Source organism: Rhinatrema bivittatum, chromosome 1 (assembly GCF_901001135.1).
Source record: "Rhinatrema bivittatum chromosome 1, aRhiBiv1.1, whole genome shotgun sequence".
Classification (NCBI taxonomy): domain Eukaryota; kingdom Metazoa; phylum Chordata; class Amphibia; order Gymnophiona; family Rhinatrematidae; genus Rhinatrema; species Rhinatrema bivittatum.
The window spans coordinates 346,918,038-346,945,768 of NC_042615.1; positions in this window are offsets into that span (position 1 = coordinate 346,918,038).

Consider the following 27,731-nt stretch of genomic DNA (forward strand, 5'->3'; position numbering starts at 1 on the left):
TAGCTTAATTAATTAATTGGGAAAATTAGCTCATTTTATTGTGCAAATTGTTTTTGCAAGGTGTATCTATTCCTGTTTGTAGAAAACAGAACAGATCTGATCTGGAAATAATGCAGAAGCAGCAGCAGCAACCCCATTTAAGCAACCCATGGTCACTGTCTCATAAAGAGATACATTTACCAAAATTTGAGACAGTGAAAAATTTAAGGCAGAAAGTTATTTGGTGACGTCAGCAAATAAAAATAATCACATTTAATTGTATGGATCATGTTATGTCTGCAACTGGGATTCTGACAGGGTTCACTTCTGTTAGTGGAAGACTGACCAATGTCCTTGTTTCATGTTTATAAAGAAAGGGTCTGGAATAATTTTTAACACGTCAGAGGGTTAACGTATCACAAAGGGGCCTATGTACTAAATGTTAGCCTGCATGTGGAGGGATTTCTGTCTTGGAGTCTGACCGAAGGGACAAGGTGCCCCAACTTAGAAGCTCAACAAGATGCTGTAATTGATGTGCTCACTTTTTTTCCTTAAGGGGATATGAGTACCTGGGAGCTAACTGGATGCGAGGAAGGAAGGAGAACTGTGAAACCATACAATTTTTTTTCCTGTTTGGTATGGTATCAGGGTGGTATTCAAGGGAAAAGAGGAAGGTGGCTGAGTTAAACAATCTACACTAGGGGTCTCTTTCTCTTCCTCTTTTGTAAGCCAATGAGATTGGGAATGACCCAGGATACTCAAGGCCACGTCACATTCCATCTCAGGAGAAAGAAGGGACCCTGAGGGAGAGATTATGGGACCACAGATTCATAGATTTACTATTTGAAATTCTTTCATGGATATTATCTGAGAGACTTGTATCAAGTGCCCAGGGCCAGTGCTAGCTTTTTTGCTGCCTTGTGTGAAAAATTATTGTTCTTCCCCCCCTCCCCCCCCCCCCAATTAATTCAGTGTCTGTCCCAGGCCCAACAAATAAAGTCCAGCTCCGTCCTGCAATCTATATTTTTATATCTGACACAACCTCACCCTACCCCAGAACCCATGGATAGGGAATGGTAGGAGCTACTCTAGGCAAACTTTACAGCCTTACACACACGCCACCTCCCCACACATACATTCACCTACACCCTTTACAGATACACACAATTAAATTATGCATTTATAACAAATTTTACATGAAAAAGAATGTTCAAAAGTACAGTCTTCTGAGGCAAAAATATCACTTACAACATGCATATTGGGGCCAATGCAAAAAAATGCTCTGAAAGCGGGCGCTGAGTGTTCAGCGCTCACTTTCCTATCACGTCCCAGGCACCTCTCCTGGGGGCGCCATGCAGTATTTAAATTAGGGGTCATGCTGTCAAGGAGGTGATAGGGTCGATTGTGCACCCCTGGCGCCTCCTTGACAGCCCGTGGCTGGGAGAGGTTGGCTATCCGCGGCTGTCCACCGGTTAAGAAAAAGGATGCTAAATTTATCAGTGCCCATTTACCTAATAGGCGCACAGCCACGGGTTTGGAAAATGGACGCTGGTTAACTGAGTGTCCGCCTGCAATTAAAATTAAAATTTTAAAAATCTTTAAAAATCTTTAGTTCCTCAGACTTAATATCACCACGATATTGCTTTTCTGTACAACGTTTTGGGGGCACTCAGAAATTAACGCCTGCTGTGGGCAGGCGTTAATTTCTGAGTGCAAAAATGTGCGTATTGGATGCACATTTTTTTTTTTTTTTTGCATTTGGGGTGACTAATAGCCTCAACAACATGCATTTGCATGTGATGAGCGCTATTAGTTTTGTAGCGCATTGGACACACATTGTGGAGGCGCTAATCCCCTTATAGCATAAGGGGCTGTAGACGCGCCTACACAACCCACATCTAACTATGGGTTGTGTAGGCGCATCTACTCCTATGGAATTAGACTTTTTGTAATACGTATTGGGTGTGAGCTTGGCCCTCAGAAAGCCATACATAAACAGAATTACTATTATAATATAGTAAACTTCCCATACAAAAACAACCCTAACAATCTTATCTAGGAAAAGGCAACACCTCACGTATTTCACCAGGCCCTAGAACACCAATAAAACCTTATTTGGGTGCTATAGATCCCTACACAGAAATTACATGCCAGCAAAATACCTCACCTAATTATCTCATCTCAGTCACAAATCAGAAAACAGACAGACCCTCACCAAATACAGAATAAAGAGATCAGAAAGTATAAATGGAAACATGTTAAGAACTGAACTGGAGCCCACAACAAGCCAGCCTCTATATGCAGAGCAACAATGGAAAAACAGAAACATTACCATTCTTCATAAAATGTTAAATAATAAAATCAAGACATATACATCAATCATAATAGTAAAATCATATTTATAAAAAAATAAATATTTCAAACCAATTAATGAATAGAATATCCAAATTTTCCAAAGAGCAATAAAATATTTCAAAACATCTGATGAATAAAAAATCCAATAATTAAAAAATGTTCTATTCCCCCCAAAAAATAAATATTTCAAAAGGGCAGAATCATCAAATTATACCCAATAATTGGAACTAATAAGGATTAAAAAAATCTTTTGCTTTCCCTACCTGTGATATTCTGATTTCCATTCACCCTGAGATTGTTGTGAATTGGGGGAGATAGAGCTGCACAAATTTTATCTTTTCTCTCTCACACATACACAATAACTGTTATTGTTTGTAAGATTTTGGGTGGACCCTTGGACACTGTGGCAGCTGACCACGCCCACGGGGGGGAAGTCCCGTGAGGGGCCATAGGGCAGGCTCAGCCTTGGGTCACACAACACAGAGTTATATCTTTTATTAGACAGAGTTGATAAGTTACCAGAGGTGGCAGTAGTGAGTAGAGATGAAGCCCGGCTGGGCTAGGGTTCCTCAGTATACTGGAACAGCGATTCCCTCTATGTCTGGCTGTAGTGGAGAAAACTGAGATAGTGAGTACAGTGGAGCATACACAGAGTTCTGGTATAGAGCCTTGTTGGTAAAGTTACTCACACAGCGGTTTCTCCTGGAAGGTGACACAGAAGCTGGAATAGAGGCAGGCCCTCGAGGAGCGAGTACCTGGTTCCAGGGAACAGCTCTGAGGAAATAAAGTTGGTAACTCACTGATGATGTAGGCAGCGGTTTCTTCCAAGCAGAAGCGATAAGTTCAGGCAGCGAGTCAGGGAACATGGACCCTCAAGGAGCGAGTACCGGTTCCTGATAGCGACCTGAAAGAAATGAGAGAGACCCCCGAGGAGCGGGTACCCTGTTAGGATAAAGTCCAAAAGTTGGAGAGGCAGAGTTGGTAGGTAGGGAGAGCGAATCCCATCCATAAGGAGTTCCCTTGCTAACTCGATTAGCTAGCAAACAGTGTAGGCTTTTGTATTCGGGATGCGTGACGTCATCACAGGGGGACGCCCCTGAGGTTCGCGCCAAAGAGAGAATAAGAAGCAGGGCCATGCAGCGCACACGCCCTATGGTACCTGGACAATTTGGTGGGATGCAGCGCCCAAGCCGGACCGGGGATGCTGGAGAGGACGGCAGGCAGACACTGCGGCAGCCAGACGTCCATCAACCGTGGGAGGAGTCGCAAAAAAGGTAAGGTGGGCGGAGTGGAGATGTCGGGCAGCGACAGTCGTAACAGTACCCCCTTTCAAAGGGTGGTCTCCTCTGTGGGTACCAGGTTTTGGCTTCAAAGGATGCACGAGATGAAATTGATGGAGCATCTCTTTATCAAGGATATTAGCCTGAGGCTCCCAAGAATTTTCTTCGGGGCCGAAACCTTCCCAAGAAAGAAGGTATTCAAATGCTTTGCCTTGTCTTCGGACATCAAGAATAGCTTCGACCTTATATTCTAGGTCATCTTCTGCATCGATGGCAGATGGTTCCTGAGTCTTGGAAGAGAATTCACTGAGTATGAGAGGTTTCAAGAGTGAAACGTGAAAAGCGTTGTGGATGTTTAGTCCAGGTGGTAGCTTCAGACTGTAAGTGACGTTGCCAAGACGTCGGAGGATTGGAAATGGTCCAACGTAGCGAGGAGCAAATCGAGTGGAGGGTAACTTCAGTCTGAGATGTTTGGTGGATAACCAGACTTTGTCACCAGGTTTGAAGACAGGTGCTTGAGAATGATGAGCGTCATAAAACTTCTTAGCACGATCACTCGCTTTAACTATCATGTCTTTCGTCTGAGTCCACAGATTATGGATTTCATCAGCAGTAGATTGAGCTGCTGGGGACGTCACTGAGAGCTTCAGTGGAAGTGGCGGTGTTGGTGAACGTCCATATACCACTTCAAAAGGTGTTGATCCAGTTGATGTTGCTGAATGAGAATTGATGGCGAATTCAGCCCAAGGTAACAGTTCAGCCCAGATATTCTGATGGCAACTCACGTAGGCTCGAATGAACTGTTTTAAGGTTCTATTCATCTGTTCTGTTTGGCCATTTGATTGCGGATGATAGGCTGAAGTGTAGTCTAGAGAGATATCGAATAGCTTGCACAAGGCCCTCCAGAATCTTGCCGTGAATTGGGATCCTCTGAGACTATGTGTTTTGGTAAGCCATGAAGGCAAAAAATGTATGATATAAAGAGCTTCGCAAGCTCCAAGGCTGAAGGTAAGCCAGGCAGTGCCACGAAATGGGCCATCTTGCTGAAGCGATTGACTGTTACCCAGATGGTATTCATTCCTCCAGAAAGGGATAAATCGACTACAAAGTCAGTAGTGATGTGTGACCACGGCTGTTCCGGAGCTGGCAGCGGTTGCAGCAATCCCCACGGTTGGCCAGAAGCAGGTTTGTTTTTGGCACAGTTGGTACAAGATGCCATGTAGGATAGTGTATCTTTTTTGATAGTAGGCCACCAATAGAACCTCTGGATCTTGAGCAGGGTGCGGCGTTGACCAGGATGGCCAGCACACAAGCACACAGGCTCTCACACAGAACACACGTACACACAAAGGATCTCACATAGTCATACACACAAACACAGGCTCTCAGACACACACTGGCTCTCACTCACTCACATATGTACAAGCTCACACACATACATACATGGCCTCCTGTTGTCATTGGGCTGTGGTAGTTGTAGATGAGCTCCACAATGGCCCCGCGAGTCTCTTGTTATCTTCGGGCTGTGACGAGATGAGATCCACCATGGCCCCACAGGCCTTCTGTTGTTTTCGGGCTGTAGCGGGATGAGCTCCACCACAGCCCTGTTGTCTTTGGGCCATGGCAGGATGAGCTCCACCACGGCCCTGCAGGCCTTCTGTTGTTTTTGGGCCTACTGATCTTCCTCCTTCGCAAGGGGGGGGGGGGGAGTGTGCACAACAGAAGACCTGGGCCTCTCACTTTCAGCTGCCGGCAGGTTGAGTGCCGGCGGCCTGCAGCGTTTCTCTTTCTTTGGCCCCCACTGGCGGCCAGCAGCCTCTCTCCTTCTTCAGCCACTGGCGGCTTAGGCTCCACTGGCAGCCCTGTGGCCTCTCTTGCTGCCACCAACCTGCCGCTCCCCTGGTGTGCCACCACGTGCAACTGCATGGTATGCAAACCTGGTCATGCTGGACCTGCAAGTGCTATACTTTTCATGTTTGAGCAAATTCTTCAGTAAACTTTATGTTGTAATACTACTACAGTATCCAACCTTTTTATTGGTAATCAGAAGAAAAGAATATATTTAATGCTTTGGATCTTGGAGATTTATCCTTTCTTCTCATGGAGAATCCATTATCTGGGGCTAAAACAGATTGAATGGTATTAATAGAGATAGGTCTGATATTGAGTGTGAGTCCTGTGACTCCTTGAAATTCACCTGAGTTCTGGGTTATACAAATATCTCCTGGAATTGTTACCAGGTAAAAACCTTATAGAATGAAAAGTGAAAAACCATCAAAGAGGAAGTCCAGAGAATGCAATGGCTGGGGATCTTCAAGGAGTAAATTGTGATTAGTACTTCCCCATTGTTCTGATCCTAAAGGAAGATGGAAAGCTAAATTTGATGCTTATTTTATGTCAGGAATAAGTGACCTCATTACATAGTTAAGGCAAGACAATTTTATGACCATGTTAGACTGACGAAGGGATACTAGTACCTGCCTATGTCCCTTCTGGAAAAAAAGAAAACCACATTTACAACCCCCAGTGCATTGTTTCAGTTTATGGTACTATCGTTTGGTCTCTGTAGAGCACCCACTATCTTCCAATGATTGATGGATCACCTGCTGCAGCTCCATAGGAATTATGCAGATCACCAAGTGGACCAGAGACCTGGAAGGGACCATCCAAGAACTAAAGGAACTATAGAACTATGCTCTAAGCCAGTACTAAGCAGCTCCAACCTAAAAAAGAGCTTCATAGTTCTTATGCATACATCCACAGAAGGCTTTATGTGCAATGCTGTCTCAGACATAAGAGGGGGAGCACCCTGAGGCCTAAATCAGCAGAAAAACTACTTCCAGAATAAACAAAGCATTTGGCAATTGAAAAGGAGACCCTTGCCATAACATGGATTTAAGAGGCCTTACATTATTTCTTATTAGAGAGAATTTGGACCCCAGATCATTAGATTTATAAAAATAAAGGATCAAACCCAAAAGTCTGAGATGATTTCTGACCCTATCTTTCCTTTTCACAGGCAACTTAAGCAGCAGCTTCTTCTCCAGAAGACGTCCTCAGAGCAGGGGCCTTGAGTTTAGCTGGAATATGTATGAAGGAGTGTGCATACTCTACAAAGAAACCCGGATAATCTGAAATGGAAAGATACATCTAAGCAGGGGAAAAGTAGTGCAGGATGGCAGAAACCACTGAGCAGTAGAAATCCCAGGGGAGTCAGGAGAAAAGCGCTGAACTATTGGATTCTCCTTCCTAAAAACGGCCTGAGGCTCAGAGATGAAGCAGACCAGGAGGAGACATTTTAGCAGAGTAGCTACACTGCTGAACCAGGGGAAAAACTAAATAAATACCAGTTACTCTGTAATGATCAAATAAGCCTTTTAAGGGCAGAACAAATCATAGGCTAACGTTGTGTGGTTTTTTTAATCTGTAAAAGCATTTCTTAGTGAACTAGTAGTGGCTACTTTTTTTCAATTGTTGTGAAAGTGAGAAGGGGCAGCTTTGCAGTGGGGATGAAGAGAGGGGGAATCCTAGAAGGGGGTGGGGGAGAGAGTGGGCAGTTGCTGGACAAAATGGCACCTTGGGCAGAAGTTGCATTTGGCAGCTCCTTTCTTTTCAGGCTCGTGTGCTCTCAGACTCAAGGACTGACTTAAAAGGGTGTCATGGTGTTCTTTCCTCCAATTTGGTGACTAGGACAGTCACCCTTCTTGTCCACCATTTGGGAAGGTCCTGGAGAGAGAGATGAGGGTGCTGTAGGGCAAGAAGTAAGAGCGAGATTACACGACAGGGGGTGGGGCAAGAGAGAAGGATGCTGCTGGGCAAGTGTGGGGATAAGGGGCTGCTGGGCAAGGATATGGGGGTGGAGTGAGAGGGATTATCTTGGCAGAAGTTGGAGAGAGAGAGGATTCTGGGTGAAGGGAAGGAAAGAAGAGGATGTTGAGTGGGGGTGTGGACAGAGAGGAGGGTGCTGCGGTAGAGGGATAGAAAGAGGAGTGATACTCCTGGGCAGAGTGTTGGGAAAGAGGGGGATGCTACTGGCTGAGTGGGAGAGAGGGGGCTGCTGGGTGGGGGTGGGAGGGGGAAGAGAGAGAGGGGAATGCTGACGGACAGGTGGAGAGAAAGAGAGGAGATGCAGGATATGGTGAGGGAGCCAGCTTTGCCAAAGAAACTGCTGCTGCCAAAGCAGAGAGTGTTGTGCCAGAGCCACTACTGATAAGTCAGGGAGATGGTGATGGTAGTGCTGGATAGGGTGGAGAGCATAATTCTCAATATCTGCCCTCCATGATGTCATCTGTGGCAGACCACCAAAGGAGCACCACTAAAGGTGATTAACAGAAGAGATCGCCTTGAGGGAGTGACTAGGGATTATTGGATTTTATTTTTGGGGTAGGAGGGAGGAAGATCTTTGCCCTACCACTCCTGAGAGAGGAGGGTTGGGATTAAGTTTATTATTGGTAATTTACTTTTTATTGTATTAGTTATTAACTTTTGGTATTTAAATTTTATTTGATGTATTTTTTGATGCTGTTGATGTATTATTATTGTTACCTGCTTTGAATCCTTTTTGGAAGGGAGAGGGATACAAATAACAAAAAAAAAGGGACATGCAATGTAATGCATGCAAAAAAAGATGATCCTGGCATTGGCTATCTGGGTGGCTTTTTGACAATGAATTATCTACAAGATTGCCAAGGACAGGTGATGTTAGATATTAATAGTTTTCTCCTGTTCCTTGGTAGCTGGGAAATCTTCCCAGTCAGGGAAAGCATTTTGTTTAAGTCAGTTTATCACTTTTGTTTGATGTGCTCAGTGGCTCTCTTTCCCCTGCTTTACCATTGTCAACTGGATTGTAAATAGACTTTTAACTCAATCCACTGTGCTTGTTTTATTTTAATTACTGTTGCTTGGACTTATGTTTTGGTTTTAGTGTTTGTGTCTGCTTTAATTATGAATCAGAAATGCAAATGCAACCCACAGGGATCATTTTACCATCTGCTTGTCCCCAGTCCTTTTACATTTATTCTGTCCAAATTCAGGACCCTCTGAGGATAACTCACTGGTGAACTCTGCCTTGGGCTAGGAGAGTTGGACTACACTATAAAAAGCTTTAGTTTGAAAAAAGGTTTCAATACGTCTTTAAATTTTCATTGGAAAGATTAGTTTATTTTCACATGACTTCTTCATAATGCACTTGTACACTAGAGCAGTTTTTTTACAAACTTGATCTTTAGGACTCTAGCCATGTCTAATTTTTCATCTACCTAAATTATCCTGGGCCTTAGATCATGAATATTCATTTGTGGCTATCCTGGCTGAGTGTCCCAATGATAAAGATTGGAAACCCTGCACTAGAGATCTCCCACAGGTCCTTTTTGGATATTGTACTTCTGGATCATTGCAGAACATAACATAAGAACATAAGAAATGCCATATTGGGTCAGACCAAGGACCCATCAAGCCCAGTATCCTGTTTCTAACAGTGACCAATCCAAGTCACAAGTACCTGGCAAGAACCCAAAAATTAGAAAAATCGCAAGCTACTATTGCTTATTAATTACCGTAATAGCAGTTTATGGATTTTTCAACTAGGAACATATCCAAACCTTTTTTAAACCCAGTTACACTAACTGCTGTAACCACATCTTCTGGCAATGAATTCCAGAACTTAATTATGCACTGAGTGAAAAAGAAGTTTTAAATGAGCGACTTGCTAACTTCATGGAGTGCCCCCTGGTCCTTCTGTTATCTGAGAGAGTAAATAACCGATTTACATTAACTTGTTCAAGTCCTTTCATGATTTTGTAGACCTCTATCATATCCCCCCTCAACCATCTCTTCTCCAAGCTGAACAGTCCTAACTTCTTTAGCATTCCTCATAGGGCAGCTATTCCATGCCTCTTATCATTTTGGTCTCCCTTCTCTGCACTTTCTCCAGTGCAGCTATATCCTTTTTGAGATGCTGTGACCAGAATTGCATTAGGATATCCTCCATTTTATTTGCCATTCCCTTCCTAATAATTCCTAACATTCTGTTTGCTTTTTTGATCACCACAGCACACTGAGCCGATGATTTCAATTTATTATCCACTATGATGCCTAGATCTCTTTTCTGGGTAGTAACTCCTAAGATAGAACCTTACATTGTGTAATTACAGCAAGGTTATTTTTCCCTATATGCATCACTTTGCACTTGTCCATGTTAAATTTCATCTGCCATTTACAAGCCCAATCTTCCAATCTTGCAAGGTCCTCCTGCAATTCATCACAGTCCGCTTGAGATTTAACTACTCTGAATAATTTTGTGTCATCCGCAAATTTGATCACCTCACTCATTGTACCCCTTTCCAGATCATTTATAAATATATTAAAAAGCACCGGTCCAAGTACAGATCCCTGAGGCACTCCACTGTTTACCTTTTTCCACTGTGAAAACTAACCATTTAATCCTATTCTCTGTTTTCTGTCTTTTAACCAGTTTGCAATCCACATAAGGACATCACCTCCTATCCCATGACTTTTTAGTTTTCTTAGCAGCCTCTCATGCGGGACTTTGTCAAACGCCTTCTGAATATCCAAATAAATTACATCTACTGGTTCACCTTTGTCCACCTGTTTATTCACCCCTTAAAAAATGTAGGAGATTTGTGAGGCAAGACTTCCCTTGTGTAAATCCATGTTGGCTGTGTCCCATCAAACTATATCTATCTAAATGTTTTGTGATTTTATTCTTTATAACAGTTTCCCCCATTTTTCTCAACACTGAAGTCAGGCTCATAGTGGTCTATAGTTTCCTGAATCACCCCTGGATCCCCTTTTAAATATAGGGGTTACATTGGCCATCTTCCAATGCAGTTCCTGAATATATGTATTTCTTTGTAGTCCGCCATTATGTGTACAAGATATGGTGATTTCATGGAGCAGCTGCACTGGAGGACGTCTCCCTTTTTACAGTTCCTTTTCAGCTTTCAATTTACAGCTTTGGTTCAAGGCTGGAAATAACATTTGCCAAAGACTTCTGCTTATATGAATTTCATTCAAAATATCTGTATACCTGCCGCTTGGATTTCTAATCCATTTATTATAACATTATGTAGGTAATCCAGCACAGACTTGGAAACATGGTTTGTGCAGTTCTGCTTCACTACATTGCAATTGTTTCAACCAGAGACTTTTCTTAATTCATTTTCTCCTAGGACAGAAAGAGAATTCTGTAGACCTTAGTTGTACTGTGCTGGCTCTGTAGAACCAACATGAAACCTGATCAATACGAGCTAAGATAATGTAATGCATTTTTATTAAATCAAGAAAAACTTTTAATTTAGCATTACTTAATGGCTCACTCAAGCAAGAAAACCCTTAAAACACAAATATTTTCATTTTGATGAGATATGGTAATAAAGGACCAGTTCAGCAAAAATTAGACTATGTTGTCTTGCACGTTTCAAGGCCCAGGTTGGTCATTCTAATTGTCCAGTTTTAGACCCCTGCATGCAGAAATACTCTGCACAATCCAAGATGTATTGCTGTGTTGGGTATATAATAATAAACTTAATGGTAGTATTGGTCACAGAGTAACCTAATGTTCCAGAAGTTTATATTTATTTAGTGGTCTATATTTTATTTTAGTATGTATGTGGGGTGTCATATTCAAAATTTGAATCTCTGTGTGTCTCTCACACTTCAGTACCCATCAAAGAGTAAGCATAGAAAAGACATAATGCCTAAACCTGCGACTGAAACAGCTACTAAGCCTGCCACTGAGAAAGCTACCAAGCTAAAGCTACTATTATGCAGCTTAGCCTATTAATGGAACCCCTGCTATTTCATGCCTCTAGTGTTGGAAAGAGAAATCTACACCATATACAGTAGGTCTGACATCATATTCTGTGAATCAGCATCAGCCAGAACCAACTTCATCCAAAAAGAACTCAAAAGACTCTAAGAGAATCTAGAGGCAGCCTAGTGAATTCCCACTTGCAGCATGGAAGCTTGCTGAAATTCAGCTGTCTCCTAATTTGGGCCTATCCATGCCCCTAGAAGAGAGAATGCAATACAACTCAACTCCGTCTCCTCCTTCCAAGCACTAACCTTTGGTTTCAACATTACAGCTAACCACTTGGGCTATGGATCTTGGTGTTAGGGAGCAGATTCCCTACAGCAAGGAGGCCATTCTAGGTCTTAAGCATTTAAATTCCGGCCTGGAATGATTCTAAGCTCTTGTGGACGGGAACTCAGTCTGGTGATTGTATATGAATATCCAGAGTTCAGCTAGAATCCCATCTGTATTTTTGAACTGGTGGATTTCTGCTGTTGCTCTTCCATGTCTTCTATTATATGCAGAAGCATGTAACCTCTGGGATCCCTGTGGAAGTGGCCTTATAAATACCTTTTTTCTAATCTGACTTGTAAATAAATCAGAATGGTTTTGGAATCACAGTCCATGTATCATTGTGAATGTTGTGAGTGGTCTCTGCACTGTAAGGATTCTAGAGAGTTTCTGACAGTAGTACAGAGAAGGAAACTTTATCCAGTTCCTGAGGGGGTCTGGTCAACTTTTCCACAGTAGAGTTTCACCCCAGATCCAATACACCAATATATGAATTCTATAACCAGGACAGGATATACTCTTTCAGTATCAGGTGACATAATAAAGACATTTGCTATTGTGTTCGGTCTCCTGAGTGCAGCCAAGTTTTTCCAAATATATTGGTGTTCAAACATCCTTGTACCCAGTGATATTGCTGATATCTAAGAATGTGTCCAAAGTACTTTCTATTTACTTAAGTGCATTAAAATCATCCATTAATATGTTAACAACTGATTTTAATGAGGAAAGTATCTACAGATTTAAAGCCTTTAAAAAATCTAGTATTAAAACTAGTATTTTGTGAGAAATAATGTGTGTACATTATGGCTATTGGTAATGACAACTCCAATGCTGCCCTGATCCACCCCCCCCCCCTTCTCCCCCCCCGTCCCCGGCTCCCCTAGTGAACAATTAGTGCCCACCTGTGACATCCACATCAAGATCCTGCATGGCTCAAAATACCCCCTCCACCCACTTAAGTCAAGAGAACCCGCTGGCCCCTCACCTCTCTCTGAGTCAAGAATAAGGGCCCATATGGCTCTTTTGAAACCCTAGCACCCTCCCTCTCCCAAGCAAGGTAGCCCTCTGCCCAACCCATTTGAAATTGTACAACTGGTGATGGGAGCAGAAGAGAACAGGTCTCCTTCCTGACTCAGTGACTCCCAAAAACAAATAGGTGGTGTGAGATCTGATATGATCCTTTGCCCTGATCACATGAGATCGTCTGATATCATTTTGTTTTTTGGAGTCAGTGAACCAGGAGGGAGGCCTGCTGTCTTCTGCCCCTGTCGCCAGTAGAATATCTTCAGATAGGTCAGGTGGTGGTGGTGGGGGATGGTTACTTAATGAGAAGGAGGGACTGGAGGGCTTTTATTGGGCCATGTGGGTCATTACTCTTGACTCATGCGTGAGGGGATGTCTTTAGGCCAGAGAGGCTTTGATGTTGACTTGGGAATGGGTGAGGAGAAGGATTGGGGCATAGTGGCCCCTATTTGTGAACTAAGGGTGGCGGCCACAAAATGGTTAAGCCCAAAGAGAGAAGGGCCTTGATTTTCATATCAGGATTTAGGGGTGAGATCATGCCATGGATGTTCTTTGATTTCACACTTGGAAGGTGGGGGGAGATTATGGCCCACATCAGGCCTTGTGTTAGCTGCTGTAGGATAACACTACAACTTAACTGTACCTCCTGAACTGTAGTTAGGTTTAGCATTCCCAGCAGGTTAATGCAAATTGCATTTGTTAACATGATTTATGCTAACCTCATATGAATGTGGCCTCTGTCCTATCTTCTCTTGGCATGCAGGGGGCAGGGCCAATGGAAACACTAGGCGAGCTAGGCCTGGGCTTAGGGTGCCGACCATTAGGGGGTGCGAGCCATGTGGGGCTGTGAGTGGCAGCGGGAAAGAGGAGTGGAGTTTCGGCGGGCCACGCACTGCTCGCGGCCCAGAAAGCCGAGACGTAGGAGTTGGGGCTGCGACCCGGGTGTGTATGTGTGTGTGGGGGGGGGGGGGGGGGGGGGGGGGGAGGGGTGCAAGGCAGAAGGTGCCTAGGGCGCCTAATCCCCTTGCTCTGGCCCTTTCAGTGGATGATGTGGGAGTTCATGGGCTAGGACTGGACCCATGGTCCCTCTATGGGGGTGGCAGTGGGAGGGAAGAAACAGTTTTTCAAGGCCCTTAGAGATTTTTCCTCCTCTGGAGCTCTTCTGCAAACCAGTCCAGCAAGGAACAACAAAAACCAAACTTCACACAGTAGATGTTGTCCAAATAATAAAATCCTGTACTGGTCACTGATCGCAGGAAACAGAAAATCTACCTTCAGTACTCTGTGTGTCAGTGTCCCAATCCATACAGAAAATAAAATGTAAAGTCTAGCAGCAAAAAAAAAAAAAATAAATGAACTCAGGCTTTTGCAGCAGCACATGCTGCACACCCTTGAAGGTAAGCTCAGTGGGTCATGAAAGCCCACTCTCCTCCTGGACATTTCCCCTAGTACTTGCTTCTCTGAGTGTGCTCCCTTTGTAATTTAGGTCAGGAACTCTGAAGGTGATGATTCCCTTTAGGCAGCAGTTCTGAAACAGACCTCCAAGTCTGACTCCCAACTTGAAACTCTACTGTTTTTCCCAGCTTAGAAGCACTCTCCTTGGACAGATGAGGAGCAGAAGCCTTAGATCTCTCTTCCTACAGACTACCTCTGGGTCTTCTCAAAACCTCAGGAATTCACTTTTTTTCCCTTCTGAAGAAATCTTTCTTACATGGATCTTCAGGAAACATAGCTATCCTCTTTTGGGCTCCTCAATTGTCACTCCTTAGATCTAGAGGCCCAGGCACCCTGTCCTTCGGCCCCAATCACCCTCCTAGGAGAAGATATTCCTTCGGCACCTTTCTGTCGAGAAAACCATCCTTCCACCATGACCTCTCCCCTTGGAGGGAGAGACCAACAGAACGTCTCTCTTGAAAAGAGGCTCCCTGAAGATGAACCCTGTTTTCTTGTGGGCACAGGAGTTTTCTTACAATGCTGACACCTCCCTCTGGAGAGTGCCGGCCATCTACCAGTCCTACTCTGATATCACTCAGCATTAGGATCTGTTGAGACCTGAAGCTACACTGGTAAGGGGCAATTTTGGGACCTCCCTTATATGAATGTTAATGAACTGCCTGGCATGCATTTGCTCATTTAAATATTCTTTGCCTTGTGCTAGGAAATTCTCTGTTAATGGTAACACAAGTGTGCTAATGTTAATGTGAATGTGTTAATCCACATTAACACATTAGCATTAACATCCTTTAGTAAATATGCCCCTTGTCACATGTTGTCACCAGGGCTTGTGGCTGTATAGTTATGTATATACATACCTTGGATATACATTAGGTTGAGTTCCTTCAGCACCCAAGAAATCCATTTATACATTACAGGGCAATTTTCTAAGCTATTTATCCAGATAAATAAATGACTTTCTGAAAATTGCCTTCATTCAGTTCAGCTGAAAGTACAAGTGGGGTTCCATAGAGGACACACTTTTAGCAGAATTTAAGGGAGGCTTTCGTGGGGGTATATTTTGGGAAGGATCAGAAACAACATATTCAGAGCCGGCGGGACCTTTAGGTGGGCTAAGTGGTCATCTAGGATGCCAGAGGTGGCTGGAGTACCGATGTGCGGCGTGAGGATGGCAGTTTTTAAATCAAATGAGGCTGGAGAGGCTGTGCGGAGGAGTTCGCGTATGTGAAAGGAGGTCAGTAGGTAGGCTGTGATGAGAGCGAGAGGGACACAGTGATGCCATCACCACCTAGGGCGGCTGGACACTTTTCTACTGGCCCTGAACACATATAGCTTGTATTACTTTCAAAGCCACAAGCATTATTTTCCATAAAAATGCTTCCCCTGCATACAACAGGTACCAAGGCCTGTGGGAGCCGTCAGAGGAGAGCTACACAGGCACTTTCCCTCTGGAAGTTAAGGTACGAGGCACATGGGTACAAAATACCCCTCCCCAGGCATTCCACCTAGGCAGACAGTTTGAAAAATGCCCCCTAATGACTGCACAGCCGGGCTTGTGTTTTGTTTCCTAATAAAACACTTAATGTAAATTTTTCCCATCAAAAATGTATACTAAACATTTTGGTTTAGTAAATAAAAAATATAAAAATTATACCTAACGATGTAGTTAATTTATGAAGAGCATTAATGCTAAATGGAAAAAAATATTACCTAAAATTTAGTGAACATGCTGCTAACAATACATTACAAAATTCATTTCATGTATTAATTATTCATTCATTCATTTCAGTAAAACTATTGCCAAATGAGCTCATATCAGTAATTATTTATTGCATGCGCATATTTCAGCAATGAAATCATTTAGTTTCTGAATGTGCGCAGGGCTGTAGGCATCCAAACGGGGGGGTGGATTATATCCTTCAGAAGTTCCCATCTTACCCAGGGTCAGGGCAGTTAGAATGAATATGCGTGAGAATGATGTTACCTGCCGTGCAGGCAGTGCGTGCCAATCTCTCCTCATTCTATTCAGTGCAGAACCCCTGAAATCCTGAAAGGCTGGAGGGAGGTCCCCCTAGGGTCAGGCTTGGGAGCCACTGACTTAGAAGTTCCCATTTATCAGAAAAGTTCAAATTCTTGGCTTCTGAGAAGTTTGGGTTAGGGGGCACTATCCTTTCGTTGGGCCACAGGGTACAAAAACCCAATGGCGATGCCTGTAAACTATAGACGTCCCTTGTCTGGGAAATTCTTTTCCCTTTGCTCACTCACGTTGGTGCCAGAGTTTCTGTGTCCGCTTATAGGGAAACGAAAACTAAAGCTAAAGCTATACCCTGAGTGCATAAAGGAGGCAAACTTTTTATTCCAGTCTCTTGTTTTCACCATGTCAACAGTCTAGCAGCAACTGATAATGCCTTGTCCAAAAGCAATAAAATCAGCCCTTAAATTACTTTGCAGGTTAGGGTGTCTGTATCTATGGTGGAACCAGGCTGCTCATTGCTCATATTGATTTACATGAGGCTGTGTAGTGAGCATACAATTAATAGTTGACTTCCTTGGCAGCCAGCTGTTAGCACTATAATTTACTGGGAGCACCGTTTGTTGTAGGTTGAAGAAAAAAGGCACTGGTTACTGTGTGCTCAGTGGCCTGCCTGGACAGCTGATACCAGCAGAATGGAAAATGGCGCAGTGTATTTAACACTTTAAATGGAGATTAAGAAGTGTTTTGGCTGACCATGAAAACTTATCTTGAAAGTCATGGATGGCAAGAATGCCATCAACAGATGCTAGCTTCTTTTATTTTCCACCAAGAACAGTTCTTGAGCTGTTTAAAAATATCATGGACCTTATCCATGCAATCAAGAGATCACATTTATCTTCTTTCTTGGGGAAAACAAAGTGTGAAAAATCGGTTTTGTTAGCATTTTCCAGTTTGTAGCTCCCTCCTAGTCGGGTGATACATGGCTAAGTTATCTGCTTGGAAGGCAATATCATAGCACACTGACACTACACTTTTGGGAGGGATATTTTGACCAAGACTATTTTGCAAATGGTTATACAGAAGTGTTACTTATTTTTCCAGCAGTTTCCCTCTGTTTCTATAAACTAGTAGCTAATTTGGAATATACTCTGATTAAGGATCTGTTGCCGGGAGCCTTCATGCACATCTACCCAGGTGTATTCCCCCATTTTTATTCCCCCACCCTGCTTGTTTTATTACCCACGCATTACAATTACAGTTGGTAGGAGGCAACAGACCACAGTTTCCTTTGGAACAAGGTATGCATGCACCCTGAATCCCACCAGTGGGTATCACTGTTGTAGAGTGACTGGAGTTTTGCTCTCTCCACACGCTCTGCAGCATTGCTGGTTCCTGTTGAACTGAGATGCAAAAGATAGTTTTGGAAATCTTTGCTTTGTACTACTATTACTCCTACCCTTTGTTATGTCAGGGATGTGGGTTATAAGAATTCTACATATGAAAAAGGCTTGTGTCATGTCGGTCAGTCCATCACACTGTCGTATCTGTGTTTGGCCACTAGGTGGCACCCGAAACACTGGAAAGTGCATGGTGCAAAGACAATCTGCTTCATTTGCAAAGCCCTATTATACACACAGGCACACACATTCATGCACATAGACACACACACACACACCAACACATACAGGCAGACACACACTCTCACAGGCACAGGTACCCACTCAGGAACAGACACATCCACACAGGCACACAGGCTCCCCCAAACACACACACACACACACAGGTAGAGGCACTCATGTATACACAAACACACATAGGTACAAGGTCCCACACCCAAAGGCCCACACATACAACCAGATGCACATAAACAGGACACACACACATACACACTCAGGCTGTTATAGACCAGATAACCTGAGCAATACTGGGTGCTGTGTGCTAATATACTCTGTCTGCAAAGCCCTGTCTCCCACATACAAGGACAGGCAGGCATAGACACACACATAGGCACACACAAGCTTGCACAAGCTTACACCAGCACGTTATGACTCTATGATGGAGCTCATTCCCCCTTGCCATACCTCTGTCTGTGGCATGTGCTCACATTAACTTTGGTGTTACATTTGATGGCTCACAGGATGGGCCTGTGAGCTTCCGCAATCACCACTGCTGCTGTACGATGCTACTAGAGGCCTCCTGTTGAGGAGGTGTTCTACCACTGCCAAGCGCCACCAACCATTGCTGATGCTGTCATTCCGGCCAGGCCGCTGCCTCCTTCCCATAAGTACATATAATATGGGCCCTGTGGCGGGAATCCCTGAGTGACGCCTCCAGATGATATTGGCCTCCTGGCCTATATAAGCAAAGGCCCCATAGCAGTCCCTCACCTCAGCGGTGAGTCTCCTGCCTTGCAGAGAGTATTGCTTTGAGTTCCTAGTTCCTGTGTCCTGAGTTCCTGATTCCCGTCTTGTCTCTCCAGCCATGCCTCATCCAGTCTTGTCTCTCCAGCCTTGCCTTATCCTGCTGTCTCATCCAGTGTCTTCTATGTGTCTTTGTCTCCCCTTGGACTGACTCTCCGAATCTTGATCTCTTGCCAGGACCTGACCGCCCTTGTCTGCTGCTTGCCCTGACCTTGTCCTGTTTCCGAATCTGTTAGTCTGCTGTCTGCCCTGACCCTGGCATGCCATTGGACGCTTGCTCTAGCCACCACGATAGGGACCCCTCTAAGACTTGCCAGCTGCCAGAACCTAAGGGCTCAACCTGCGGGAAAAGTGGCTGGTACAGGTGAAGCTCCAGTTTGTCCCACTACAGGGTGCATTTGCCAGCTGCTGGCATAGGCCACGAGGATTCGCTGCAAGCCTGCGTCAACTACATCGCAGCACAAAGGGCTCACATCCTCGCCCCCTGTCACATTTGGCTCCAGATCCGGATCCATCTGTGGCAGACCCTCCTGTGGCAGAGCCTCCCAGTCTGGCCACTAGATGCCACTATCCCTGTCCTTAGAAAGGGAGTCATCCATACCCTTCAGACCCTCCCACCTGGAGATTCTGATTGGATGACTCAGTGCTATTTAGCCCAGCGATTTTAACACTCAGGTGTTCAGTTAGAGAGAGCAGCTGCAGAGTAAACATGCATTTTCTCCACACTCTGGTAGGGCGTCCCAGCCTTGCCCAAAGGAGTCTCTTTTAGAAGAGACAGCTCACCGTGCACTCCCTGCCAGAGGGTCCTTCTTATAATTTACAGTGAGATAGACTTTTAAGCCTGACACCCTTTGGGCCAAGGGGCTCTCTTCAGGGGACCACAGACCTGTAGCCTACTCTACTCACTAGGTAGGGAAGCACCAGTGATGGATCCTGCTGCAAGAGACAGTGAGGGCAGAGAAGCCATTCAGATTAAGATTTAAAGCATTTTTTGGAACTAAAGAGTAGTGGGGAGGTTTTTGGATCCCCCTTCCCCACTGGGATTGCAGTGCAGCATTAATAGCCTGATCCCCAGATTTTTCCACAAGAGAAAACACCTGAAGTAACAACTGAAAAATAAAGAACAGCCTTACCAAAGGAAGAAAGGACAAGAGAAGGAGATCCCATCCGGATTTGTACCTAAGGAGTCAGGACAGGCTGGGTAGAAGATCTCTAAAGGTAGAAGTTTTGCAGTTAAACAGAACCCTCTCACTAGGATTCCATGGGGCAGCCGCTGGGAGAGTTATGTCCATTAAAATCACCATGGGCTCTTCCTAGAGGTCTATAATAAGGACACCTACCTACACAGAAAGAAACCTGTAACATTAAAAAAGGTGGAAAGAAGGCAAAACGATTACCGGCATGGTTAAAAGGTGAGGTGAAAAAGGCTATTTTACCTAAAAGATCTTCATTCAAAAATTGGAAGAAGGATCCTTCAGAAGAAAATAGGATAAAGCATGAGCATTGGCAAGTTCAAAGTAAGTCATTGATAAGACAGCCTAAGAAAAAATTTGAAAAGAAGTTGGCCATAGAGGCAAAAACTCACAATAAAAACTTAAAAAAATATATCTGAAGCAGAAAGCCTGCAAGGAAGTAAGTTGGACTGTTGGATGATCAAGAGGTTAAAGGGGAACTTAGAGAAGATAAGGCCATCGTGGAAAGATTAAACAATTTCTTTGCTTCAGTGTTTACTGAAGAAGATGTTGGAGAGATACCCGTTCGGAGATGGTTTTCATGGGTGATGATTCGGATCAACTGAACCAAATTACGGTGAACCTGGAAGATGTGGTAGGCCTGATTGACAAACTGAAGAGTAGTATATCACCTGGACCGGATGGTATACACTCCAGGGTTCTGAAAGAACTAAAAATGAAATTTCAGAACTATTAATTAAAATTTGTAATCTATCATTAAAATCATCTGATATACCTGAATATTGGAAGATGGCCAATGTAACCCCTATATTTAAAATGGGATCCAGGGGTGATCCGGGCAACTATAGACAGGTGAGCCTGACTTCATTACTCGGAAAAATCGTGGAAACTGTTATAAAGAATAAAATCACAAAACATTTAGATAGTCATGGTTTGATGGGACACAGCCAACATGGATTTACCCAAGGGAAATCTTGTCTCACAAATCTCCTACATTTTTTAAGGGGTGAATAAACATGTGGACAAAGGTGAACCGGTAGATGTGGTATATTTGGATTTCCAGAAGGCATTCAACAAATCATGCATGAGAGGCTTCTAAGAAAACTAAAAAGTCATGGGATAGGAGGCGATGTCCTTTTGTTGCTTGCAAGCTGGTTAAAAGACAGGAAACAGAGAATAGGATTAAATGGTCAGTTATCACAGTGGAAAAAGGTAAACAGTGGAGTGCCTCAGGGATCTGTACTTGGACTGGTGCTTTTTAGTATATTTATAAATGATCTGGAAAGGGTACATTGAGTGAGGTGATCAAATTTGCGGAAGACACAAAATTATGCAGAGTAGTTAAAATCTCAAGCGGATTGTGATGAATTGCAGGAGGAGTTTGTGAGACTGGATGATTGGGCTTCCAAAATGGCAGATGAAGTTTAATGTGGACAAGTACAAAGTGATGCATATAGGGAAAAATAACCATTGCTGTAGTTACACAATGTTAGGTTCTATCTTAGAGTTACCACCTAGGAAAGAGATCTAGGCGTCATAGTGGATAATACAGTGAAATTGTTGGCCCAGTGTGCTGTGGCGATCAAAAAATCAAACAGAATGTTAGGAATTATTATTAAGGGAATAGAAAATAAAACAGAGGATGCCATGATGCCTCTGTATTGTTCCATGGTGAGACTGCACCTTGAATACTGTGTGCAGTTCTGGTCACCGCATCTCAAAAAGGATATAGCTGCACTAGAGAAAGTGCAGAGAAGGGTGACCAAAATGATAAGGGGCATGGAACGGCTGCGCTATGAAGAAAGGCTAAAGAAGTTAGGGCTGTTCAGTATGGAGAAGAGACGACTGAGGGGGAATATGATAGAAATTTATAAAATCATGAAATTACTTGAACAAGTTAATGTAAATCGGTTACTTACTCTCTCAGTTATAGAAGGACCAGGGGGGACTCCATGAAGTTAGCAAATAGCTCATTTAAAACAAACCAAAGAAATTTCTTTTTCATTCAGCATATAGTTAAACTCTGGAATTCATTGCCAGAGGATGTGGTTACAGCAGTTAATGTAACTGGGTTTAAAAAAAGTTTGGATAAGTGTTAGGAACCCCAGCTGCATGGGACCGTGACCGGTCCCCTCATCTGCAGCAGCCGGAGGCCTGGTCCTGCCCTCGCCGCTGCCACTCCCAGCCACCGACTCTACCCGTGGCCTTCTCTTGCGGTGGGGCGCCGCTGATTCCACCTCCTTGTGGTCTCCTCTCTAGGCACGTGTGTGCACCGAGTCACAGATTTTAAAGAGCCAGCGGCAGGAAAGTTCCCTGTGGCCTGGGCTGATGACATCAGGCTAGGTGGGTATTTAAAACGTGCCTCTCTGCTTCCACTTCACCTCAGCAGTGGATCCTGCTCTTCAGAGAGTGAGAGTTGTCTGCGTTCCTGTTCCCAGCGTTCCTGACTCTGCCTTGTCTTGTTCCTGATCCCTGGTTCCAATGTTCCTGTTCCTTCCCTCCGGTCCCTGCCTTGCTCTTTGTTCCTTGGATTGGTTTCTCGGTTCTGACTCTGCATTGATCTCCACCTGCCCTGACTCCTTGCCTGGTACTGACTCTGCTTGATCGCTGCCTGCCTCTACCCCTGGACTCCTCCGGTGCTGCCTCCTTCCTCGCCTGCTGGTTCCACGCCTGGGAAGACTCGCACCTAAGTCCTGCTGGTCTCAACCTGCGGGGAACAAGGGCTGGTATAGGTGAAGGTCCTGTTGGGACTTCTCTCCCAGAACCGCTGCTCAATGATGAGGACCTCCAGGGGCCACACCCTGGAGGTAGTGACAACCTCGTCTCAGCTCAAGGAGCCACTTTTCCAACAGATATGTTTCTAGAGGTTAAATCCATAAACTGCTATTACAGTAATTAATAAGGAATAGCAGCTTGTGATTTATCTAATGTTTGGATACTTGTCAGGTACATGTGATTTGGATTGGCCACTGTTGGAAACAGGATGCTGGGTTTGATGGAGCCTTGGTCTGACCCAGTATAGCATTTCTTATGTTCTTATGTAACAGTCAGATGTATACTCATTATTTTGGACAAATGGACTTTAGTTAACTTTAAGAATCAGTAAACTTTATTTTAACACCCAGCCCTGGTCCTGTCTAATTCTTAAAGCCTCTCACCTCATGAGAAGTACTTGTTGCGCATCCTGGCTGCACTGATGCCGCGACCGGGCCTGCTCACCTCGGGCTGCTGTTATTGTTTTTAAGGGTTTTGGGTGGACCCCTTGACTCTGTGGCTGATGACCACGTCCACGGGGGAAAGTCCCATGAAGGGCACAGGTCAGGCTCAACTTAGGACACACACACAGTTAGATCTTTTATTAGACAGTATTGGTGAGCCACCAGAGGTGGCGATAGTGAGCTGGAATATAGCCTGGCTGGGCTTGTAGTCCCTCAGGCTCTGGAATAGCGATCACACAATGGCTGTGCTGTAGTGGAGAGAAACTGATATCGTGAGTAGCAGCAGTATATGCAGGGTTCAGGAATAGAGCCTCGTTGGTAATGTACTCACGCAACAGTCTCTCAGTGTGGAGCACAGGAGCTGAAGTAAAGGCAGGCCCTTGAGGAGCGAGTACCTGGTTCCAGGGAAACAGCTCTGAGGAGTAGATGGTAGTTGTACTCACAGATGGTGTCTGTAGCGAATTCTTCTAAGTAGAAGAGGAGATGGACACAGGCAGCGAGTCAGGGAACATGGGCCCTCAAGGAGCGAGTACTGGTTCCTGATAGCGACCTGAAAGAAGCAGAGAGGACCCCGAGGAGTGGGTACCTCGTTAACAGCAAAGAGTCCAAATAGAAGTTGGAGGCAGAGTAGCTGGGTACGGAGAGCGAATCCCATCCGTAGGACATCCCTTGCTAACTCAAAGGCTAGCAATAAACAACAGGCTTAAATATCTGGGCCGTGTGTAATGTCATCACAGGGGGATGCCCCTGAGGTTCACACATAGAGGAAATAAGAAAGAGGGCCGCACGGCGCACGCACCCTAAGGTACCCGAGGAGCATGGCGGGAGGCAGCGTCCAAGCCGGTCCGGGTCGCGGAGAGGACGGCGGGCAGACGCCGTGGCAGCCAGACATTCACAGGGAGCAGGAGGAGTCGCAGAAAAAGAAAGGTAGGCGGAGTGAAGCCGTTGGGCCACGACGGTTGCAACAAGACTACAGCCTGTTCCTGACCTGCCTGCCTGCCGCCTCCCTCAAGACCTCAGCCTGTCTTCGTCTGACCTCCAGTATCTGACCCCTGCTTCGTTGACCACTCCTTGGACTGATCTCTGGATCTCGACCTTTGCCTGCCTGACCTCGTCTCCAGATTCTGGCTCTGTTCCTCGCCTTGTCATCACCAACTCTGTTCTGGTTCTCCCTGCTCCAGCTCGAACCCGACCGCACTCCTTCTGAGTCTGTGGGCACGCCGGACTTCCATTCTTCCAGGAGACCCTGTGAGGCCCTCCTAAGTCCAAGCGGCCCGGGTCCCACTCCCTACGGGCTCCTCCTGGAGGGACCTCGGGTTTCCAGTGGTGAAGCTCTTCCTAGCCTCTGTTTCCTCCAGTGCTCCGACCCCTGGGGGCAGTTACCTCCTGTTCCCTTTCAGGAGCCATTCCATCCCTGCCCCAGGACAAGGGTCCACCCCCAAGCGCAACAACATTTTTATAAACAAATAAATAAATGTTCATTCTCTTTCCCTGTAGGCAAACAGGAGACTCTTATTGGCTTGTAGGAGATAATTGCTGGCGAGCAGTTCATGAGTGCCCAATTCATGATATTAACCATTGGCGTACAGTTTTACATTTTTTTTTTTTGTAGTGGAAAAACTCCCTCAAATCCACTCCATGTTTTCCACCCCTACCATATTTCCAGGCTGTAAATGTTCTTATCTCTTCTGAAATGTCTTACATTCCTTTCCCCATCTGAGCTCAGCTACAATTATATTTTTTTTCTTTTCTTAAGGGTAAGCAATGAATTTTATTTAAGTATTAAATATGTATATGTTGGAGATAGTGCTCTACTTTTTTAAAGATTACAGTATGAGATGATTTGTTGGGGTATGTTATAAGTAGTCAGAAAGTTGTTATTGAGGTGTTAAAGAGAACAGATTTTTGATCTTAAAAGTAAAGTTAAAAAAATTCTTTGAATGTTTGCTTTGTCTGAGGAAGACTTTTTTCTGGTGAAATATGATGTGGATTTATGGCAATGAAAGAAAAATAGGAAGTAATACTCTTTCTGCTGTTAGTGTGCCTTTTAGCTCAAGCAGCTCTTGCTGGATTTAAGATATTTTTTGTATTTCTAATAGATTTTATATTATTAAGGAATCTTAGCATTTTGGAAATTTTGAGACATGCAGCCACTTCAGTGGCACTTTGGCATTTGTGCACAAAGATAGTTTTAAAGTCTAAATTAAATATCTCTTTTGAAACTTAACATTTTATATATACTTAGTTTACTGGAAAGATATATGTGTGAAAGAACTCGAGTTTTAGTGTGTCATCTGTGCTAAGGGAGTTTTAGCTATGTGATGGGTTAGTTTCCTTTTTCAGTCTACTGCTATTAGAGGTGATAGATAAGAACTCTCTACTGTATTCTGGCATAGGTCCAATTAACTTTTGAAAAGAAAAAGAACAGCCTTATTTCTAATACATTAAATGAGAAATATGCTATCGCCTTTCCCAGTATATGTGTTGTTAAAGTCATTTCGACTGATTTTGATGTTTAAAAAGAGATTTTCTTTCTCTCATATAGAATATGTGATGCCATATCCATTGACTGGCATTCTGGGACTTCTGGTAAAATAGTGCTGAGATTTACTTAAATAGATGTTTTATGTTGCTTATCTATATTAGTTGATACTTTAAATCTTTTTCTGATTTATATTGAAGATTTATTTTAAGCTGTCAGTAAGCTTGTTTTTGATGACACACTGTTTTTTTTTTTTGTTTTGTTTTGTTTCTTTATTTTCTGTTTTCAAAATTTTCACAAATTACATCATGAAACATTCTTAAGGAAATGCGGTACATATTCTGGAATACAGCATATAATATAGTACAACATTCTATTCTATTTTAGGGAAAAACAATTACCTTCCATATACATTCCTAAATATAAGAATATGGGGCAATAAGTAAAATGAACGAAATAGACATATATTGGTAAACATACATTTATAGGAATTAGGTAGGTGAGCAACCACTTAAATTTAGCCGGTTACACTGCAGTTGTTTCAACGGGGTGGCCTACCAGAAAATCCCTCAACTGATTAGGGTCAAAGAAAACATAATTATTCCCTTGGTAACTTATACAACATTTACATGGGAATTTTAATACGTATCGGGCACCTAAATTAAGTACCCTCTGTTTCATGACGAGGAATTCCTTCCTACGTTGCTGGGTAATTTTAACTATATCGGGGTAAATCCATAATTTTGCACCATGGAACAGAGCTGTTCTATTCCTGAAAAACCTTTTCAAAATAAAGTTACGATCTGATAGGAAAGCAAATGAGATTAGCAAAACTTTTCTTTCTTTGACCTCTGTCTCAATGGATAATTCCAGTATATCTGAAATATCCATAGCTGGTATATTATCTTGTACTTCCTGAGGGGCTCCTTGAGGCATATAATATGCTCTAGTGCATACCGGAAATGCAGTTTCAGGAATTTTTAAAATATCTTTCATATATGTTTTAAATAAGTCAATTGGAGAAATTAATCTCACCACTGGGAAGTTAATTACTCTCAGATTTAACATTCTAGAACTGTTTTCCAGTTTCTCCAATCTTCTTCCCATGGCACTTTCTGATTTTACAAAGTTCTGTTGCAAAGACTCCATTTTCTTGAAATTTTCTTCCTGATCCTTTATCTTTTTTTCCATAGTCCCAATCTTAGTAGCATTTCCTTGAGTTTTCATTTCTACTTGAGACATCGAGTGGGCAATTGATTTTAAAGCAATATCTATTGCCTTTAGGGCATACCACACTTTCCCAAGGGTCACATCCTCTGGTTTTCCAATATTAATTTCTAGTTCAGGGATTTCTTTGATTGACTCACCCCTCTCCTGCAGTGCTGCCGGATTGATGATTTTCGGTGATCTATCCACAATACGGGACCTCCACTCTCCTCCGGTACCCGTCTCCGATATCGCAGCAGCTTCATCCCTCTGGGGGGTGGGCATACTCGCTCCTTCCACTCCCAGGACCACCGAAGCAGGTTCCTCCGGCGTAAGATTCAATACGCCTTGGGCCTCCTCAGGCACAGAATCAGCTGTGCTCCTCGGGCGCACCGGCCTAACCGGCTCGCCAGGGCTTAGCGTCACATCCGGGGTCAGGAGAGAGTCCGCTCGTTCTTCAGGCTCCACACCAGCGACCAGCCCACTTGGCGTCCCGATTGCTCCCGCTAAGAAGCCTTCGATCAACGGCTGGTAAGAGTCTGTACTCGGGGAACTCGTAGCGATCCCCTGGACCTTCCCCTTACGTTTCGTATGGGGCATTTTTTATTCAAATTCAACCAAGAAGGAAAAACGCCGCGGAGCTCACTTCCTAGCGTCCTACCTGGCGGCCATCTTGCCCCTGCCACCGATGACGCACTGTTTTAAACAAATAGGAACTGATATGGTCAGGCAATTCAGCAGCAGTGAAATTATGCTGCCTTTAATTCTTGCTAATAAGCTGGATTTGTCTGCTCTCCTTGTGCACCACATATAACATCTCCTATTATTTTTGTTAATCTTTCTTAACTTCTAAGGAACCCGAAGTTATTAAATCTGTCATGGTCATGCCCAGTGCATTAATGGCCGTACTTTGTACCTATATTTTCTTCTTTTCTTAAGGCACTAGATGTTTCGCTTAGAGAGTCCCCAGCTCCTATAATATTTCTGTGTTTACCAGTGCATTGACAAGTATTGATCTCTCACACCTCTTATTACTCCGTG